Source organism: Micromys minutus, assembly GCF_963924665.1.
Source record: "Micromys minutus genome assembly, chromosome: 22".
NCBI classification, from domain to species: domain Eukaryota; kingdom Metazoa; phylum Chordata; class Mammalia; order Rodentia; family Muridae; genus Micromys; species Micromys minutus.
The window spans coordinates 8,269,138-8,289,907 of record NC_137957.1 but is presented as its reverse complement, the minus strand read 5'-3'; positions in this window follow the sequence as shown (position 1 = coordinate 8,289,907).

Here is a 20,770-nt window from a genome sequence, read left to right as displayed (position 1 = left end):
CCGGGAGTCATTTATTGTTTTCACTGGTTCATCCCTGAAAATATTTCCGCGGCAATGTTGGCCATTATTCCCTGGGTTCCGTAGTAGCTGGGAAAACCCCGGGTCCCACTGAAGGCACTGGCAGAGGGAACCACACGGACCCGCCTGTGGCACTGGAACCTCAAGCTCTAGCTCTGAGTGCCCTGCACCTTGGACGCCTCTTTGTGGTTCCTCATCTGTCACCGAACCAATTGCTCACTTCCAATTCTGGGTGATTTCATTCGGATAACTGGTTGTGTGTGAAGACTCTACACTCAAATAAGGTCACTTTCTGCTCTAACCCGTGACACCATTGGAGGTCACTCATAGCAACTGTGACCCAAGTTTGGACCTAGTCACCGCTAGCTAAGTGAAGTAATCGGCCAACGAGGAAAATAAATACAAACCGTTGTGGAGATGCCCACAGTGCAGCCTTTTTCTCGTTACGTGTTTTGTGATAAGAAACACAGGGTGCTCAGGGGAGGCCAGAAGAAGACAAGTGTGAGGGTACTTAAATTTTCATCCCTGTGTTGGGCCACTCTTCTCTGCCAGGTAACCCTGTACCAAGAGCCCCAGCTTTCCATGATCCTCACCAGCTCTTCAAAAGGCCATCTTGACTTAGCTAAGAAAGCTTTAACATGCAGGCCACAACCAGCCCCTACCCTGTGCTCAGTTCTACAGGAATTCAGAGAAGTTCGCTCTCTGGAGACACCTGGAGCCATTAGAAGAGACTCATGCTCAACTCTAGAAATACCATTTGTTGTTTGACATAAACAATCCAGGGAAAACAATATCCCCATCTCTTGTGTCATTACCAACAACAACCAAAAAAAAAAAAAAAAAATCACTTTACCAAAGCCCAAATCCAGAGGCATAAGGTGTAAATAATCCCAAACATAGGAATTTGATTTTAGAAAAATTAAAGATTCTGTTCAACAAGAGATGTCATAAGTTAACAGGGACATTTGTGATGGATTTGGAAAAGACGCTGGCGATGACTGGAAACGGAGAGGACCCACACAACCAATGAGGAAAAGATGGAGACCCCCAACGTGAACAGACAAGGAAAATGTCCAGTTCTTTAAAAGGTTCAATGCTAAAAGCAACCTTGGTTAACACACAAGTTTAACATGTGTCAATCATAGCAGTTGTGGGCTATTGTTTCCATATGATTGGCGTGGCCGAAAAGGAGAAAGCAGATATTGTCACAGAGGCAGGAGTACAGGAGCTTAGACACGCTCATCACTGCTGGTGGGAAGTCACTGGGCATCATTTAGAGAAGTGCTGGAACTGCTTAACTTAAATTTGTACACTCCGTACTTCTCCCTCATACATGTAACGCCTAGCAAGTGTGTCCCGCTAAATGAGACACGTGCTAAGATGTTTTCCAGTAAGTTTGGGAACCAGATATAAAAAAATAATCCAGGTGTTGGTCAGTGAAAATAAATAGATCAATTTCCTTTATCTATGGTTGATGCATTCCCAGGTCTCCAAGGGAGACCAAGACCATGCTGGATGGGTGAAGTGATTGGGATCTGGAATCAGACTAGGAGACAGCCCTCTGGACAGAAGATTGGCTAATGCCGAAGGACTCACCTGAACATATGTGGTACCATTTCATGGCCAGGGACCCTAAGCTAAATAAAAAGGTGAGTTGTGACCCTGAATTTATCTTTCTCTGGTTCTTGGTTGAGAACACAGTGTAACAACCCTCTGTGTCATGCCCCTGACTCCACTTCCACCAGAGTCCAGCCTCGGTTTCAAGGTCCATGTCCTGAGACCACCTGTTTTAATCAGGGTTTCTATTCTTGCACAAAACATCATGACAAAGAAGCAAGTTGGGGAGAAAGGATTTATTCAGCTTACACTTTCACACTGCTGTTCATCACCAGAGGAAGTCAGGACTGGATCGCAAGCAGGTCAGGAAGCAGGAGCTGATGCAGAGGCCATGGAGGGATGTTACTTACTGGCTTGCTTCCCCTGGCTTGCTCAGCCTGCTTTCTTATAGAACCCTGGTCTACCAGCCCAGGGATGGTACCACCCACAATGGGCTGGGCCAGGGATGGCACCAACCACAATCCTCTGCCTTGGTCACTAGTTGAGAAAATGCCTGACAGCTGGATCCCATGGAGGCATTTCCTCAACTGAGATTCCTTTCTCTGTGATAACTCCAGCTTGTGTCAAGTTGACACAACACCAGCCAGAGCAGCCCCTGTTGGTGTTCAAGCAGTTGACCCCAAATAATTGGAGCCATCTTTGTTTATACCATCACGATCCTGCATGTTGGTTATTTTATTTAAAAAAATAAAAAAGCACCAAAACACCTCCATCATTACAAAAAGCCCCAAATAGCTTCCCTTCCTCCCCACCCCCTCCTGCTAGGTCAGAGGTCATTCACCTTAACCTGATTTTACACTACAAAGCATAATTACTTCGAGCCAAAGATAAATGCCTAGCCAGGCACGTGCTGCAGATGTGAGCACATTCCCAGATGTTAGCAAACGTGGTTACACAGTTATGTAAGATGAGAGGCAGATGAAACACTGTGGGCATAATCCAGTCACCAGATGGCATCTCCCAGTCATAACGCCTTTGAAACCCAAGACAGAGACCTGTTCATTGTGCCAAGCAACCTCCTGACACGTGCCTGCCATTCCTGACATCATCTTTCTAAGAGCCGTTTCCAAGTCTACTGATCAGACATAACTTCCCTGTTTTCTAAGTCTCTGCTGATCAGACCTGTTTTCCTCAAAAACAGTTATGGACTCACCTCTCCCCACAACCGTCACAGACTCACTCCGTGTGACTGCAGCTGCTTCTCTTCAGACGTGTTTACAAACGTCCCAAAACTCACAGGATTAATGGTTTCGCCTGGAGGATCGATCGATAGCGGCAAAAAGAGGAGAGGAGGGTTTCACCTCTCGAAAGAGCACTGAGAAAAGCGTAGAATCATCCATGGGGCTTTCGGCCTGCGTGATCCCCGCCTTGCCCTCGGACAAAGTGAAACTCAGTGTCGCTGTGAAGATGGCAGCGGAGTGAAAGCCAGGAGCGCCTGCAGCGCCCGATCGAGGCAGTAAGCAGAGAGCCCACCGGATCCACCACAGGCCCTGGCCATGTGGGAAGGGGTCTCCATGGGCCTCGCCACAGCGGGGACCCATCAGCAAAGCGCTCACTGTTCCCTGCACAGGCTGCATGACCACCCACATGTCTGCTCTGCCACGACATCCCCTCAATGAATGAGCCAGAAAATAAGCTTCTCCCTTCAGTTGCTTCTGTGAGCTGTACTGTCATAATTATGAGAAAAATAATCAATGTAGTGGATGGTAGCAAGCCATTTGTCCTTGTGCTCTGGGCTATTGACATAAACAAACGAAACGTTATTTAAGGGAAAATTCTGCAATGCCGTTGTAATTGATTTGGGAGATGGCTAATTAAGTAAGAAGTGGCTCTGTGCACAGTATGGACACGCTAAACAAATGGGACAAGGACAATAAAGGATGGTGCGAGGCTTCGCCAAACTACAACGCACAACGTAAAACTTTTGACACATCAAGAAAATTTTCTGCCTAATATTTTCTGTAGATTAGAGTTACCTGACACCGTTCAAAAGCAAAGCCACAGCGAAGGGAGCTTACTGTGTGCTGTGTGATGAACTAGGAAGCAGTTAGAAATAACTGGATCGGATATTCACTCAGCTCCACGGTGGCCCACAGAGCTCAGAGGAGAAGTTGAGTCAGAAGGAGACCTGTCAGATAGTGTGACGTATTTTAAAAACAAACACGTGTGAGGTTAAAAACCCACATTTTACAAAACGCAGAAGCAAAGGGATCACATCAAATATAAACCTAATTCTCTACAGAATGGTGGAGAGAAGGTTAGGGACACCAGAAATATTTAAAAGCTCCTTTCTCTAGCCAGGTGATGGTTCACACCTTTAACTCTAGTCCTCAGAAGGCTGAGGCAAGGGGGTCTCGGAGTTTGAGCCCAGCCTTGTCTACATAGTGAGTTACAGTACAACCAGGGCTACACAAAGAAACACCCTCTAAAAGAAAAAAAAACCCAAATAAATAAATAAAGGATTTTTATTCTAAGAGAAGAAAACATAAGGAGAACTTTGTGTTTGTAAACTAGGAAAATTTTACCTATTTGAAGTTTTTCTTTGCGGTTTTGTTTTTGGTTTGGTCTAGTTTGGCTTGATTGGTATTTTGTTTGTTAGTTCAAGACAGCATATATTCCTGGCCAACCTAGAACTCATAAAGATCAATCCACCTCTGGCTTCAAGGTGCCAAGATTACAGATTCAGACTCATACACGCAATTGTAGACCAGGAGTTTCCACAAGTCTCTTTGAAAATCAGGTCAGAAAAGGAAAGAGCAATTTTCTCCTCTTAAGTCTTGCACTCACATTATTGGCTCAAAGGCGTCTGCTGAGTTTTGCCATCCTTGGTGCTTCTGAGAGTCAATGTCAGAGATCTACATCCACCCACCTATTTATTCATCCAACCATCCCCGGGTACCTGTTATGTGTGTGTCACTTTTCAGGACAGTGTGTGGGCTACTCCTTTATAGGCCCCCACTCTGTGCGGCGTGTATATAGAGAAACACAAGTGTTGCCTGGCCCCTTGTCTACTCTGCTGACAACAGCCTGGACCCTGAAACCCGAGCTCCAAGTAGGCCTGCTTCTTACACCCAGCACAAAGCGACCTGAGCAACCCCCCCCCCCTTTTTGGTTCAGATAGGAGCTCAGCTTTTTATATCTCCTAAGGGTCTCTGAGACATACTCTGATAATCTCCCTATTTCTTGATCCATCAGGACCAGGATGGTCTCACACACAGTTCGGGCAAAACAAGGATGTGGACCTCAGGGAAATAGACCAACCCACTCTTCCTCTTTCTACAAACTCACTGAAAACAGTTTGGAGAAGAGGTGTGTGTAGGTGTGTATGTGTGTCTGTGTATGTGTGTGCGCACATGTGAGTGTGTGTATATGTGTGTATATATGTGTGTGAATGTGTGTGCATGTGTGTATGTGTGTGTGCATGTGTGTATGTGTGTGTATGTGTGCATGTGTGTGAGTGTGTGTATGTGAGTGTGTGTGTGTGAGTGTGTGTGTGTGTGTGTGTGTGTGTGTGTGTGCATGAAGCAGGAATAAAAAAGCCTGTTTCTCCCTTTTCTGGCATCCAGGGAGCCCCTGTCCCGGGGAACTGTGAGGAGGAATGAAGACAGGAGACCATGACCATCTCCGAGACTCCCGGGTCAGTGGATAAACTTCTGCCTGCTTGACAGTTTGCTAAAGCAGGAAGGAAACTGAATCTGTGTGTACATCTTAGGGAGCTTTGCTCAGTCGGCCTATTTAATGGAGCCTGTTACCTGTTGTTCGGATCTATGTAGGATTCTTCTCCTCACCAAGGAACGCAAATGGACTGTAGTAATTAGAACGGAGAGTAAAGCTAAGACATGTAGATGTGCTCAAAGCGAAATATCTTATTGTGCTGGTCAGTGGTACATGAATTATTCAACAGGCAAAATGAGTATCGCATCAGCTCGCAAAGAAAAAAAAAAACCCTATATATGAGATTAATGTCAGGAATGGATAACTTAATCCAAACTCAGAACTTTTCCTAACTCCCTCAACAAAAATAATTAGTTCTCTATAAGAACCCTATCCTTTATAAATTATGTTTTGTGTGTTTTCCAAGATTTCCAATTATCCGTGTTTTATGGTCTCGGGTAGGAAATTAAAGGATTTAGGCGTGAATGCAGCTCCCTTGTCTTTTTCTAGTTTCAAGTTATAACTTTGGAAGAGAATGGTATTGACTGAAAATGAGGAGCTGACCCTGAAAGAGGGACAAAGATGAGATCCGACCGTCTGTGGCTAACCGACACGAGAGAATCTCAAGGTCAGATTCTTCAGCAACCTCCATTCCAGGAGGCCAGGAGTCACGAACAGAGGCATGGAGAGCAAGTGGGCAAGTGGGGCCGGGGAGCTGGGCCACACCCCGCACCAAGGCATGTCAAGGACTGACAGGTCAGAGGCTACAGAGAGGCATCGGCAATGAGAAATTCTCGACCCTACTGCAGGCACCAGCTTGGTGTCACTTCTTTAAGAGATCAACCTCTGCAAAGGGCAAGAACTAAAGGGACAGATGGGATGGCAGAGGAAGGTGCTGGTTTGTGACCACAGATGGTGACAATGCCAATAGTGTCCCTGGAGAGTAACCTGCTCTTCTATGCTTATCACGTGGACCTTAAGGAGTCATATTGATACCGGACCTCTTTCTTTCCTGGAAGAGCCCTAATTATTCCAAGTCTCTCCTTTGCTCCTACCCACCTCCACTCTGGGTTATCAATGTTTAAAGCCAGATTTGATCAACTCAAAACCTCTCCAAGGACTTCCATTTTATTTACATAACTTCCAAAATTCTCCCAAGCCCCATGTGCTCTGGCCTCTTTTCTCCAGCCCCAACCTCTCTCATTTTTGCTCCAGAAGTTTTCGCCTCATTGGCTTGGTCATGATTCCTTGGAGAGAGCACATTTGGTCCACTAGGAAAGGCATGAGAAAAGATGGGCGACAGTTATGACGTGAAGCTTATCATCTGGGAGAGGGATGCATTTTTGTGGCATCCCTTTACCCAATATGGTACCGAAGTGTGATGGATAAGAAGTCAGCTCACAGCGGCAGGTGTTTTAGACCGAAATTCTGGTTCGACTTTCTATTGTGTAAGGTTGGTAACCCAGTGAGCCCATGTGCACCTCATTCATAAAATAAGGCTTATGGAGAAAGATGAGGAAGTATCTTTTATGTTATTGATAATAGTAAGAGAGAGTTGAATCAAGAGGTTGTGCATATTCTTTGTTGTAAAAGATTACTCTGAGGCAGGGGCAGAGGCAGGTAGATTTCTGTGAGTTTGAGGCTAGCCTCATCTACAAAGGGAGACTTTGTCTCAAAACAAAACAGACACAAAGAAGCATGACTAGCATGCTGACTAGCATGCACTGAGATCTCCTGACACTGACCATTGGCAGACAGTACGTACAGTCACCTAGGACTGCTCTGTGGAGGCCTGGGAGCAAGAAAATTTGCAGTTGTTTTTCAACACTAAGTGTGGGGGAATGGAGAGATGCCTCAGTGGTTAAGAGCACTGGCTGCTCTTCCAGAGGTCCTGAGTTCAAATCCCAGCAACCACATGGTGGCTCACAACCATCTATAATGGGATCTGATGCCCTCTACTGGTGTATCTGAAGAGAGCAGCAGTGTACTTATAATCAATCAATCAATCAATCTTAAAAAAACACTAAGTGTGGGTCATTCATCCTGAGAAACACAGGACAGAAAAACATCCGCAGGACAGCGCCACTCAATGAAGCAGAAACGTCCTGAGCATGATCTAAACAAACAGAAACACAGGTTTCAGAAAATTGTGTAAACTGAGTCTATGACATTTTTTTAATGTCTGCATATGATAAGAAACAGTATATTTGAGTCTCCATGTTAATGTGGATCAATAGGAAGGCTAATTGTGGGCCAAGAGAGTCCAAAGACCGGAGGAAAATCAGGTGCAGGAAGACAGGAAGGACTGAAGGAAAGTCAAGGAAAGGGACCTGGGCCTTGAAAGATTTCATAGCATTTAAGAATACCAGCAGGGGAGTCCAACCTTGCGAAGGTCCGCGTTCTAGCTAGTATGTGTGCATCTCAACTGATGGAACCCCACTAAATTGCTCTGTTTTTGATGGTGTGTTCACATGCCTCAAAGTCTGGCCATTCACTCCCTCCTGGTGTAAATCAGACTTTATTTTATTAAAGGCAGAACCCTACAGTTACAGCTGCAGATATCCGAGGCTGTCAGACCCCGGCTGGCGTAAGCGCTGACTCACAATGAGGGATGATGGGGAAGGGTGTTTAAGGAGAAAACGGAGGATGCTCTGCTCTGGATGTAAGTTGTTTTGTCTTGTCTTGTTCACACTGTCCTCGGCAAGGGTCCAGAAAAAGCAGGGCGGGTTTTTTCTTACGAAGATTCCTCCAGATGGCAGTCACTAACTGTCCTACCATCTGCCTAAAGGCAGGTCTCAAGGGGAAGTTCTTGAAGTTGCTTTGAACCGACTGAGAGCTTCACATTTTGTGACATTTCATAAGTTTCAGAATATTTGAGGGGAAAGCCCCAAAATGCGGTTTTCCTACAAAATGAAAGGATACATGCCTACTCCAACCACAATATAGCTTCCTCACTCAGCATTACCATGACCAGAAAAAGTCAGTTTTCATCGTGGTTTTGATATGTGCCTGGGTCAGTCCTGTAGTTACAAAAGCACTCAAAAAGTTCTGCGAATAAATCCAGGCAGCTCTAACAGCAACGTCAAAGCTGAGTTTCTCAGTTCGTCACTTTAACAAGCCATGTCCTATTTGCTGCCAGGGGACAGGAGATGAGGACAAAGGCTAAGGACGTTTGCAGAAGGCTCAGATGGACCCCAGATGCACAGCTCCAAAACACACCTACTCTCACTGTCTTCCAAAGGAATCGTCCTCCATTAGCTAAATGCACACTGGGAACAAAGGCTCCTATCTATGACCCCTCCCTGCCCTGTAGGAACCCCGAGAGTCCACAGTATTACCACAGAGATGTAACAGAAGTTCACACAAAGAAGTCTGTTACACATCTATAACCTAGACTTGTTTTCAGAGAGAGAGGGGGTAGAATTTCCTGAGCCACACTGGTGTTTACCTACACACACACACATACACACATTCACACACACATACACACATTCACACACATACACACATTCACACACACATACACACATTCACACACATACACACATTCACACACACATACACACATTCACACACACATACACACATTCACACACACATACACACATTCACACACACATACACACATTCACACACACATACACACATTCACACACACATACACACATTCACACACACATATACACATTCAATACACACATAAACACATTCAATACACACATACAGACACATTCACATACACACAGAAAAATACACACACATACACACATTCAATACAGACATACAGACACATTCACACACACATACACACAAATTTACACATTCACATAAACACAGAAAAATATACACACATACACACATACACACACACATACACACTGTGTACTCTCTCATTTTTATCTCCACGAGGCTGCACCCCCTATTGTCTTCATCACTGGTCTCTTTTATTGGGCGGATCATGGTGCCAACGCACCTAAAATAGGGCCTAGATTCCGACATTTTAAAAGGAAGTACTTGGTGGTACTAGAAGATACAGCTCCCTCCTTGTTAGAACTCTTCTCACACAAGCCATGGAACGTGTGTAAGGCCCCCTGTTCTTTACCCCGCCCCCGCCATCTCTAAAGACCAAGCTGCTGACTTAGCCCATGCCTTTAATCACCGCTATGTCAAGTTGCATTCCCGTGTCTGCTGCCGGCGCAAAGTGTTGGCACTCCTGTGTTTTACATACTTGGAAGGCTTGGGAGACACAGTGAGGTAGCACGTAATGAGTACTCTTTACCAGACGAGGCTGTAGATCATCAACCTCAGCTCCTCCGTCAGTCAGAGATGGTCATGTCTAACCTTAGCGAAGCAAGTCCTTTTTACATAAGACGGGCTAATTTGTTCTTTTCTAAGGAGAAACCATCTCCACTGTGACCTAAGCCACACCCCTAATTGAGGTAAGGAATTGGCCAATTTTCCAGAAAGGTGACAGACAGCAAACACTTTGGTTTGCACAAGCTATCCCATCTCTGTGTCCAGCTCCAACAGTGGGCCGGAAGCCCCAGTTCCAAGCCAGGAACTTAGTCACTGTCTGTAGGACTTCCTGTGTGGCAGCCGTAGAGGTGCCTCACCTGTCAGGAGGATTTCCCCGGTTGTTCCAGTTTGAACCCACTGAAGGAAGAATTTAAACCAACAGTCTTTGAGGGCTGCTACAGTAGCCGAGTGTAGTGGGGGTATCAGAGAAGGTCATTTCTGCCCTACATTGAACCGGCCTAAAAAGGGGCAGGGAACTCTTTTCTGCACAGAGTCAGATAATAAATATTTGACTTTTGGTCCATGGAAGGCAGACTTTCCTAGCCATCTAAATATAGGTCCTTTTCTGGACCCTCAGTTCCACCAGTGCACGAGAGCAGCCACACAACACAGACAGCACGTGAGTGAGAGTCTGTGACTGCATCGCCACAGGACATTATTCGCAATAGCAGGTGTCACCCTGCATCTGTCCCATGGGCCACAGTGTGACAAGCCCTGTTCTACAAGGCTTAAGTGTGATGGATTTAGCCTGGGGTCTCCGGACAGCAAGTTTCTCAGATTATGCTGCTCTCTCTCTCTCTCTCTCTCTCTCTCTCTCTCTCTCTCTCTCTCTCTCTCTCTCTCTCTCTCCCTTCCTCCTCCCTCTCTTTTCTCTCTCCTCTTCCTCTCCTCTGCTCTTTCTTCTCTCTCCCCCCTAATACTGCAAGGCTGACCTCTTCAGCGACCAGTTTGCTTTGAACTGAACACAAAATAAAGCAACCCTTCACAGAATCAACAGCTCTACTTCTAATGGAAACAGATAAACTATCACTATTGAAGAAATCAATGCTCAAAATTCATACACTGTTTAAGCTAAGGTGTTCTATTCGATCTAAAACACAGATGACCCTACTCCCAGACTCAGCCCACAGACTTCCCAATAGTTCGTCCAGACTGAAGGGAAGTCACATGAGCTACCCTCGATATGAAAGGAAGAGATAACTGAGTCTACCTGTTTTCCCTTTATCAGAGCACAGAGGCACCAACGCCACAAACAGCACAGCTCTGCACCTGTGTGGGTTCTGAAGTCAATGTCTGTTCAAGTGACAATGAAAATGGACAAAACATTCCAGACAAGGATCCAAACCACATGGGAAGTGGAAGGAACGGGCATTTGCAGTGTTCGCTCAATCATGAGGAGAGTGTGATGCCAGGAAAATTCATTTTGCTAATGCAATTACTCAAGAAACATTCACCGTCTGACTCTGCCCGACACTGTTGTAGATGCAGGTATTAGGGGATGGCCAACTTAAAAGGCTTGACTTCTGTTTACCATAGGAAGACAACCTAAAAATCAATAGTAATGATATTCAAACATGATAACAACTAAGAAGAAAGTGGAGCCCACGAGATGGCTCAGTGGACATATGTCCCTGCCACCAAGCCTGATCCCTGGAACCCACACAATAGAGAGAGTTCGAATGACTCCACTTACCTACACACACACACACACACACACACACACAGGATAGATAGATAGATAGGTAAATAGATAGATAGATAGATGATAGATAGATAGATAGATAGATAGATAGATAGATGCACAGATATATACATAGATAGATATAGGTGATGGATAGATACATACATGCATACATACATATATAGATAGATACATAAATAGATACATAGATACATACATACATACATAGATAATGGATACATGCATAGAAACATAGATACATAGATGACAGATAGAGACAGATACCAAAGTAAGGTAGGCAGAGGGAAGTTAATTTGGTTACTGAGATTAAAGAAATCCTTTTTTTAAAGTTCTAACATAAAGCTAGAACAAAATATAGGAAGGAGCTGATCAGAAAATGCCTGAGGGAAGGGACAGTGTACAATAGAAGAAACAGTAAGTCTACAGACTTGAAAGCACAGCTAACAGACCGTGTTAGGATGTCTGCAGTTCAGTGGGTCAGAGGCACAGGAGAGCGCAGGTTAAAGGCGTGGACTTCACGATGCACATCTCAGACCCTCGAGTGACATGAGAAGCCAGGGCAGGTTTCTATACACCCAGAGATACACAGAGACAAATACTGCGTACCCTGTTTCAGTGGTTACAGGTGTCTTCCCTCTCAGATCCTCAGTACCAGGTCAGCGTGAATGAGGGTGTGCTCCCAGGCCGTCAGGTACCTATTAAAATGGAGGCCTGTCTTGGGCCTACAGGTCACGTCTTCTACCTGTGGAGGGGATTGGGGCGTTGCACTTACGTGACTGTTGGCCACAAACCTATGGAGGGCTGCAGCTAATGACAGGGGCCTGGTTCCCCGGGAATCAGGTGAAGCGCCTACTGTCCCTTCAGGATCACTGGGGTTTCTAGCCTTAGCTCAACCAGAAACCAAGACCACACATGGGCCCTCCCTATCTACATCCACTGAAGGGACTCTGGACCACTGAAATACAGCAGATATGGCTCTGGAAGACCTTTTCCTTCTCCACTTTCTCTGCCTTGCTAAAAACCACTAGATTACATTCCTAAAGCTAGTCCCCAAGATCTATTCCCTTCTTTGGCTCCTTCCCCCTACTGAGGCTGACCACCAAGGTCCAACTATTAAAGAAGCTATCAAAATCCCCCTTTGGGCTCACATAATTAACATGTCTAATTAAAATTAAACACTTCATCCTAACACAGGGTTCCCCCTTTTACCTTTATAAAGTGCCATTTGAATATGGGATATGTCTCGGTCCTCGTTATCCAGAGACAGTCCATTGTGCCCCCTCTCCCTCTCTCCCTCCCCCTTCTTCCTTCTCCTTTATCTGCTGTCTTTGTCTCTTACTCTCTGCCATCTGTCTCTCTGGGGTTAGGAAATGTCCTTGTGCTGAGAATGTGGTCTAGGGAGTCTTGTGCAGAACACAAGTCCCTTCAGCCACCTCACGCACAGTTTTTATCCCATTTCCCAGTCACTGGTGTCATTCAGTACTCGTTGGCTCTGCGTGTGTCTAAAGCTTTCTGACAGCTACTGTTTCGTATGCTTTGCTTTCAAATCAACCCAAAAACCAAAAATGTCTACATCCCTCTTCCCACTTAGGCATTAATGTGTGGCTTAAGCTAAATCTGCTCTTGGAGAAGCCGGAAAGCAGTTGTTTGATTTTCCTTCCTGGAGTTATTGTCTATTGATATACAGACCCAAGCCCAAGATTAAAAAATTATGGCATCCTGTTCTATTGAAAAGTTTTTTTTTTTTCTTGTTTACTACCAGCATTTGGTATCATGCTGCAGTGTGACGGTTTAGAGTTTTCTCCTCTTAAAATAAACCTCTGGACCCATTATTTTCTGACATGTTGTTTATAACTTGTTTATTTCCCCTCTGACTAAAGCAGAGGTGTAATAAGCCCTTCACTGAACTTCCCTTTCCAAGGTTAGGGGTTTTCCTGTGGTTGGATTAGCTGTGGGAATAGAAGGTAGAACAAGTTCCCTAGTAGAGTGATCCTGGTAGGCCGGACCCCTGAGATCGAGCTCACCTGCATAGGCTTACTGTGTTTGCACTGTATCACCATAAAGAAACTGGGCTCGTCAGAGTGGAGATCAGTAAACTGGAAAGATGAACCGACCAGGCTGAGGTTTCCAGGTCGCTGGGGCGTGTCCCTTCCTCTCTGTCATTCTGAAGAAAGCCGAGGAATGAGGAAGCAAGACTGTGCCTGCCTGCGATAGATGTCTGGGGCCTGTTAAAGACCACAACTCTGCCGCAGTTCAGTTTCACAGAGATCTGTGGCTGCCCAGGAATCCCAGTTCCGGGAGAGCTTGGAAAGGTCATAGCTCTCTAGTTAAATACAGCAAGAGCTCCTTTCTAAAGCTCTGTCACGGTACTGTAGAAATGGAAGCCAATCACTTCTTAGGAGAAGAACCATTAATACAGTCAATCCTGTGACGGTGGGGGTATTTGCATTACTGAGGTGGCCACTTGAAACACTTTCACCCATCTCCTCACTGAAGTCAAATTTCATCCCAACGGGCCAGCCTTCCCAAACACTACTCCAGATTGTCTTCTACCCTGTTTTCTGTGTTGAATAAGATGTGGGTCTGTATCTCATCAGGCTACGCATTGGCCGTGGGGTCTCTACACCTTGACCACACACTCTCACCTCTGAAAGCAGAAACCTCATCTACCTCTGCAGCAGTTTAGACTCTGGTATTCAAATACCTGACCTCGAGTGGTGGCACTGTCTGAAGAGACTTCAGAAGCATGGACTTGTTGGAGAAAGTATGTCACTGAAGGCAGGCTTTGAGAACTTAAAGACACAGCACACAGCATTTCTAACTCTCGTGGTGTGTTGTGTTTGAAGTTCAAGGTGAGAGCTGCTTCTCTTTCTATAGTGTGCTTTGTGTAAATCCAACCTATTTTTGATTCATCTTTGGAAGCCCTGCATTAACCACAGAACAATTGGATTAGAAATGTCAACAAACTAGTATTCGTTTTTGACAAATATTAGTTTACTGTGACCAAAAAAATAGCCCTCACGTTCAAAATCATCCATTGACATCTAACTGGAAAAATCAAGGGAGATCTTATGCAATTTGAAAAAATAGTATTCTTATTGAGATGCTCTGAAAAACGTGAGTTCAATGGAAGTGTTTTAATTATTTTTATTTATTTTATGTGTATATGTCTGCCTGCTCATTGCTATGTGTACCACAGCAGCTGTCAAAGGGCATCAGATACCTTTGGAACTGAGGTTGCAGGTCATTATGACATAATGTGGGTGTTGGAAACTAAATCCAGACCCTCTGCAAGATTGGTGACTGCGCTTAGCCTCTGACCATCTCTCCAGCCTCAATAAAAGCATCATTTAATGACATCTACTTGTGGAAGAATTAACTAAGGTCCTTTATTCCCTGGATGATCCCAACAGCAAGCAAGTTGGCAAATTACCTCCCATAAGACCTTGGATTTTTCTTTCCAACTGAATAAGGCCGTTACCAACTTAGCAAAGACATTTATTCTCAAATCTGTGTTGCTGATTGCTTGTTGTTAAAATCATACAGTTTAATTAAACATTTGGTATATTTATGAATATAAATAAGAAGAGAGAACTTCTAAGGCAAACATTAGGTACAAAATTGACAATGATCCAAAAGATATGTCTTAAAAATCCAGTTCAATTAAATCAAGTAAGATAAATGTAAGTAATGGGGAAAAGTTTGGAAAACTCTAAGAGTTCTCCAACTTAATAAAAATCAGAGGTAGAAATCGCAGGAAACACATTTGGGGGGTGATTACTCTACACTTAAATAAATGGCCACCATCAAAAAGACCATCGAGTGGACATATATTTATAACTATGATGATCAAATAAAAAGATACAACTGTTCTCTATAATTAACAGGCTTCTTGATTACCTGAGTAACAAGCGACCGAATCTCACTCAGATGCATCAGGAATGTTTTCTATGTATGAAGCAGACATCAGCTGTGACCAGTAAAGCTCTCAGAAGGACTGGTTACTAAAGCATCTAATTAGAAGCATCTAATCAAATCATCAAATCAAAGGAGAATCCTAACAATCAGTTTATAAACAGCAGGAATCAGAGAGTCCATAGATCTGGGAAGTAGGACCCAGAAGGGTATAGTCAGGAAGACATTCTGATTATTCAGTCTAAACTAGTTGCAGTATATGTATGTGTATATGTATATGTGTGTATGTATGTGAGTGTGTGTGTGTATGAGTAAGTCTATATGTCTGAATATGTGTATATGTGCATGTGTGTAAATGTGTATATATACATATATTTATACATATATGTATATGTGCATATGTGCATGTGTGTATGTATATGTGTATATCTGTATCTGTATCTTTGCGTATCTGTATATGTTTATATGTGTATATGTGCATGTGTATATGTGTACATGTGTATAATGAATATGTATTCCCTTTATCCCCCCTCCTTCAACTACTACCACATTCCCACACCTGCCTTCCTTCCAATCATGTATCTATTTATAAAGTAGGCTCTATGTCAGTTCTGCCCATATATGGATGGAGTTTAGATACCAGCTGAAGCATAGGCAACCCAGCAGTAGCCACACCCTCAGTAAGGAAGGGTTCAGCCTCTATTCTACATACAATGTCTAAGGCAAGAGTCACTATCCGCCCTGCATGGTGGTATGTGCTCTTCTGTGCTTCAGAAAGATGTGTTAGCAAGACATGTTAGGACTCCAACTATTTGCATTTGATGGACAAAACCAATACTTCAAAGGTAACAGAGACTCTCTCTCTTATTAGTGCGAGGAGAAAAAATTCTGGGAGAAAAAAGACATAGCGGCACCAAGAAATGCTAATGAATAATGGCAGACAAGAAGAATGACAGCTCTTGATATTGTTTGTTTAATAAAGCTTTGCTTCATTCCACAAGTGTTTTCTAAGCACCTACTATGTGCCAGCCATGACTCTGGATATAAGGGTCTAAACCTAAAGACACCACCGCCCCTGATTCTGGGTGCTCTCATGCCTTTAGAGGAGTGTCCTGAGTCAGTAGACAGTACAGTTACTGAATTCTTGGCCGTTCCATTGTGAGCCAGCCATTACTGGGCTAACCAGACCATAGCCTGTAAGCCACTCTATTAAGTCCCAAATATATTACATGTATGAGTTCATTCTCTCAATTCTATTTCTCTGGAGAACCATTACAAAATAGGCCCTACTACACCCACATAGACCATAGGGTGGGTTCTGTCCCTACCACTCTACAGGATGCTTCTCTGAGGAAGAGGGACTCAGGAGAATGCTCTCCACTTGGGTTGGAGTTTTAGATTTTAGTTCCTTAAGTCTCGGAAGCTCACAGACTTAGCCCTAACCACATCTATATGACCAAGAAGGAACAAGTTTCTCACTGCCACTCTCAACACTGCCCTTTACCCTGGGGTTCTGATGGGACCTAGGGAAACTCTTCCCTATAACACTGGGGAGTTTTACAAAGCAAGGAGCTGTGTTTGTATGGGGGGGGGGGGGCGACAACTCACTAATTCTCCTTCACTCAAACCCAGAGCCCTGCCACCCAGCTCAGTATGTCTGTGTCTATGTTAATGATTTTTTTTTTACTTTTCTTTTTCCTCCCTTCAAACCCGGCATTCTTCTTCTAGTGCATTTCCTATCTCATTCCCAGTTTCTCGACCTTTTCCTAGGATGCCTCTGATGTAGAAGTAACCACCTCACCAAACCCCAGCACTATTGCTGACACCAAGAAGTGTTTACAGGCAGGAACCAGACATGGATGTCTCCTCAGAGGCTCTCCCGTAGTCATATAGATAGAGGAGGATGCTTGGGGCTAACCATCAGACTGAACATGGGGACCCCAATGAAAGAGCCAGAGAAAGGACTGAAAGAGTTGAAAGGTTTGCTCTCAGAGGAAGAACAACATCATCATCAGCCAAGGCACTGAGGTGGAGAGGGTGATTGGGAGAGGGAGTACCTTCATGGAAGCAAGTTGAGGGGGAAGAAGGAAGAGGAGTGGGGGGAGAGGATATAACATTTGAAATGTAAATACAGAGAATATCCAATAAATTGAAGAAAAAAAAAAAACAAAGTAACCACCTATTGGTTGTCCAGTCCCTTCTTGGGGCTGTGTTTTTACAAATCACTTTAAGCATTCAGGACCTTGCTGCTCTGCCTGGCCATTCTGATTCTGCATGAGAAAGAAGAACTCAGGTCTTGCAGGAGGTGGGAGAAAGAAACGTTGAAGACATTCTTCATATCATTTAAGAGTATTACAACTACTATTCTTCTGGGAGCCCACACCACAAAGCTACCATACACCTAACTTTTCTTTCAGAAACTCTTCAATCTGAGGACCCAGAGTTGGAGTTAAATATGCCACAACATTTCGGAAATAATCAACAACTTTTAAAATATACTAAGAACCTAGAGAAATATACTAAAACTGTCAGGAGCCATCAGGGAGAGGCTAAAAATTAGCAAGTGATCTATCTTCCTGTGATGGGTCTACCTTGGATTTAAAAAAATCTACAATGGATTTGCTCTGGCAAACAAGGCCTAGAAAATTTTATTTTAGGAAAAATTAATTCTGCTATTAATATGCCTTTCCTGTTATTATTAAACATATATAATAATCACTAGGTATTAGCCCATCTTTTTGAGCAGATCTCTGCAGAACAAAGAAGATATACTGTCTTATAGTGATGCTATATAGATGATTTCTTAATTCTTTATGATGATCCTATAAGAATTCCTAAAATTATTGTAATTGTTAAGCTCTTTTCTGATAGTCAAACTGCAATGAGAACTCTGTCAGTCTTCAAGTGTCATGGGTTAATATTCCAGAGCCCAGGAGCCCCACACTCACATCAGGTGTTTCACAATTGCCTGTAACTTACCTACATGTGATAAACACACACACACACACACACACAAAGAAACTAAGTAATCTTAAAATAAGAGAGAACTGGGGCTGGAGAGGTGGCTCAGCAGTTGAGAGTACTAACTTCTCTTGCAGAGGTCCTGGGTTCTTTTCCCAGCAACCACAGAGAAATTCCAACATCCTCTGTTGGATTCTACAAGTACCCAGCACACATGTAATGCACAGACATATTTGGAAGTAAAGCAGGCATACATAAAAATAATAGAAATAATGTTTTTAAAATGTTTAAAGGGAAAACGTATATACCATACAAATGTACATATCTGTATTAAAATCAACAAAACAGATGTCGGTACAAAATAAGGACAGTACATACACCTTTTTACTTCTAATTAGAACAACTGAATCTATTCTGTGTGTGTGTGTGTGTTTCATAACCCACACTAACTACAAACTCACTATGCAACCTAAACTGCCTCTAAATTTGCAACCTCTCCTGCCTCAACCCGAACTGCTAGATTAATTACAGGTTTGCACCACCACATCTGTCTCATTCTGTGACTTGTATACCATGATTTAATGGCAGTGCCTAGTCAAGATAGTAAAATTATGCATTTTATGTACCTGATAAATAGTTTGATGTGAAAGCAATTGCAGTTTCTATATTGTTGGAAGTTGCTGTTTACTATAAGAATACATTCTTAATAAATGTGGCTACATTAAACACTGTTTTGATGGGCGTTTCTTTATGTTCTTGTGTTAGCAACATTACTCTCTACTTATTTTATATTTATTTTATGGTATGGGAATGATGGTAGACAAAAAGGAAATCCAAGAGACATTTATATGCGAGATCAGTTATATTGGGCCTGAAAGCTACAGAAACAACTCCCAGCCTCAACGACGCCTTTAGCCCAGAAGCTGCTAAGGACATACAGTGAGTGGTGTGTCAAGGAGCTTCTCAAAGGATGTGAGAGCTCTGAAGAAGGGTGTAGTGACCAGAAGTTGCCATGATCCATTGAAAGCCAGTCTATTCAAAAAAGGAAGAAAATGCCATGTAGGACCAAACGGCCCTGAGGCACAGCGGAGGGAGACGCCAGTCTTCAGTGATGGAATAACTGATTCTTCACACACACAAAATGTACAATTCTAGTTCCGAATTAAATCGTAAGAGCAACAACTCAGCTCATACCGTTCTGCTTAGTTTAGAGTTTTTGTTTGTTCTGTTTTGTTGGATTGTTTTTGTGAATAGAGGTTCACAGTCCAGAAAACACTTCCATGTGATTGGCCTATAGGTCATGTCTTTGTGAGTGATTGATAGGGGAGGGCCCGACCTATTGTGGGCGGGGCTACCCTGAGCTGATGGTCCCGGGTTCTATATGAAAGCAGGCTGAGGGAAGCCATCATGGTCTTCGCATGGGCTCCTGCCTCCAGGCTGCTGCCTGACTTCCTTCAGTGACGAACAGTGATGTGGAAGTGTAGACAGAGTAAACCCTTTCCTTCCCATGGTCACAGTGTTTCGTCACAGCAATGAGAACCCTAACGAGGGCAGAAATAATGGAGAATGAAGAACTGAACTGCAGTAGATTGTAGAATAGAAAACTACACCGATAACGAAAATGTAATACAATAGAATTCTATCCTGCTGGCTGAATAATGGTGAGTAAAAAGTGAAAGCAAATCTGAGAAGAGGAAATTGGGTATGGTGTCATACTTACAAAACTCAAATGACACTTTTATTCATACGTATATGTAAAATCAGAATTGCCATGGTAAGAGAAATGTAAATTTGAAATGCCAAATAGCAGTTGAGCCCTGGGAGAAACTGGTGTGAGGGATTAGTATACACAAGGGAATAAACATAACACAATGTGGCTTACTGTAGAATAATCTAGTTCAGCAGGAGAGTAGTGATTGCAAAACTGTTTCACATATGATTAGGCTTTCTCTTTATAGATACATTAAACATTTTATATACATTAAATATAATATGTCCATATTTTTCAATACTATGAGGTCTCTTCCACCAATTGTCCCAGAGCAAATGTTTAAGCTCATGCAGAAGAACGAAGCTGAATTCCTTCCTCTTTCAGTCTAAGAGTTGAAACTGTAACACCCTTGGAGCAATGGTTCTCAACTTGTGGGTCATGACCCCTTTGGGTCAATTTGTAACAATGAAAATACATCCTGATGTTTAAATTACAATTCATAATAGTGGCCACATTGCAGATATGAAGTAGCAACTAAAATAATTTCATGACTGGGGGTCACCACAACCTGAGGGACTGCGTTAATGGGTCACAGCAAGAAGAGTAAGACCTCTTTCCTCAAGGAATATTTTCAAAATTTCCCCTGGAGACCATCATGGGTAAAATAGCATTTTCCAGCAAGTAGGAATGAAAAGCGATTCCTGGGGTAAAACATTTACTCTTGCTTTCCCAGATGCAATTTTACCTCCCATGTTTCCCAGATGCAATGGAAATGTGGGTTGAATGAGCCTTCATACAAACTGGAAAATACAATCCCAATTTTAATACTAAATCGTATTAAAGAGTAAACAATAAGTTGGTTCCCCTTTGAGGTTTTTCAATTTTTACATTTATTA